This window comes from Nannospalax galili, unplaced genomic scaffold, assembly GCF_000622305.1.
Source record: "Nannospalax galili isolate Female #2095 unplaced genomic scaffold, S.galili_v1.0 scaffold1725, whole genome shotgun sequence".
NCBI lineage: Eukaryota > Metazoa > Chordata > Mammalia > Rodentia > Spalacidae > Nannospalax > Nannospalax galili.
This window is the reverse complement of record NW_008352439.1, coordinates 97,014-99,288: the sequence shown is the minus strand read 5'-3', so window position 1 is coordinate 99,288 and position 2,275 is coordinate 97,014. Positions and strand designations below refer to the sequence as shown.

At 34.1% G+C, this 2,275-nt stretch overlaps 1 pseudogene; it reads left to right on the top strand.

Moving 5' to 3' along the window:
* The first annotated feature begins 303 nt into the window (after positions 1–303).
* On the top strand, positions 304–1,222 carry LOC108491625 (annotated as a pseudogene).
* The last annotated feature ends 1,053 nt before the right edge of the window (positions 1,223–2,275 follow it).

Below are 2,275 nucleotides of genomic sequence, written 5' to 3'. Positions count from 1 at the left end.
TAATCTTCATTAAGAGACTACATTTCATGTTGATGGGTATTATTATAGAATTTGAGTCACCATACTTAATATTATACCATACAATTAGGTGGACTGCACCATATTTCTTAGGGTTTGTATACATCAAACAGTACCATGGTAAAAGTATATCCAAACCAAAAAAAAACAAATACTTGATTTTTCACACCTATAACCACTTTATAGAAAATAGAAGTGAGAAAAATCAAGGGAATGTTATTTATTATTTTATGCTTGTTCTCTTTCATTACTTTCCATTTTCAGAAGAACCTGCAGCTTCTGACTATGCCCAATTCCACCATGGTGACTGAGTTTCTCCTTGAGGCTTTTGCTGAGACATGGGAACTCAGGCTCCTGATAAGCATGCTGTTCCTGTTGATGTACCTGGGCAGCTTACTAGGAAACTTTGCCATCTTCCTGGTTACTACCATTGACCAGAACCTCCACACGCCCATGTACTTTTTCCTCAGGAATCTGTCCATCTTAGACATGTGCTACATTTCTATCACAGTTCCGAATGCCTGTATCAACACCCTCAGTGAAAACAGGGGCATTTCTGTGACTGGGTGTGCTACACAGTTGTTTTTAGTCATTTTTTGTGCCACTGTAGAACTTCTATTTCTCACCGTAATGGCACAGGACCGCTATACAGCCATCTGCCAGCCCCTCCTCTACCCTGTGATCATGAACCACCAATTCTGCATTCAAATGACTCTGGCTTCCCTACTCCTTAGTCTTGTCATAGCAGGTTTGCACACTGTGAAGTCGCTCTAACCTGGTCCCTCAATTCTTCTGTGACTTCCCCCCTCTGTTGAAGCTTTCTTGTTCAGACAGTTTTAGTAACAAACTCTTCATTCTTCTATCTGCCATCATCATTGATGGTGGCTGCATTTTCTTAATTTCTGTATCATATTTTCACATATTTTCAACTGTGTTGAAGATTCCTCTCAAAGAAGAGAGAGGAAAGGCTTTTTCTACCTGTGTTCCTCACATTATTGTGGTGTCTCTGTTCATCATCTCTGGTATCTATGCATATCTAAGACCTCCAGTTACTTCAGAAGTGGTTCAGGATATGATTCTGTCTGTACTTTATACCACTGTTCCTCCTTTCTTAAATCCTGTCATCTACAGTCTAAGAAACAAACAGATAAAGGGAGCTGTGAGGAAAATAATGTTGAGATTCTTTCAGCATTTCAAATTATAAAGATCAGTTTAGATTAATCCTAGGGTATCACTGAGTTTGTAATGGCTAATATGTACTCCTTTTATGAGATTCATACATAATACTCATAAACTACCAAACTGTTAGCATGTCTGAAATAATATTAACCATTGTTTGCTCCCCTATCATTTATCATCTAAGAACTAAATAATTACTTCATAAGTTATTTCTTAATATGTCTGTGGAGTCAATGTAACTGTTACATGCATGTAATATGTAATGATAAAATTAAATTTTATCATTAATCTCATGGAACATAAGTTTTAATTTTTAACAGATTTTATAGGATATACATACTTAGCTAAAACCTGTGATTACATGTATTTTTTGCAAATATTTTAAATTAAAATGCATTACTATTAAACATTAGAATTTATTACCTAATATTTGTGATTCATTATATACTTTTCAAAGTTGATGAATACGTAAAGGATGTATTAATAAAATAAAGTAGTGATTTCTACAGCCACGTGTTTGATGGGTACAAAGCAATTTAATGCAGATGTATTAGTCAGTTGGACGTCCATAGTGACCTAAACACCTTGGTTTAAATGTGCCCAAAAAATAAAATTAAGTAAAATATAGATTAAATCAGCACTCATGTTTCAAGATTTTGAAACATAAAAATATGTGTCCTCAATAGGAAAATTAAGAAAATTGTTATTTAAACTCCACTGTCTGAATGGCAGATGAATATCTTCTTTTGATGGTAGGCAACTTTCCACATGAGCTGACTGTTGTTATTTATCCACTGCATGCTGAACTGTCCTTTTTTAACAGGATAAAGGCACACTACTAGAAAAAGTTCTAATTTCTTATGGTTGCTCCATATATCTCCAGTATATTCTCATCAATTTTCTGGATGAAATTTCCAATAAAATATTAATGAAAAGATAATGAGATAATAGAGTCTATGTTAAATATGGATCCACATGAACTCCAGTTAATTCCATTTAGTTGTCTCATACTATAAATTTAATTCTGTTCTTTTAACTAAAGTTTTTAGAATGGGTGAAAAGTCATCTCTTAAAGCAA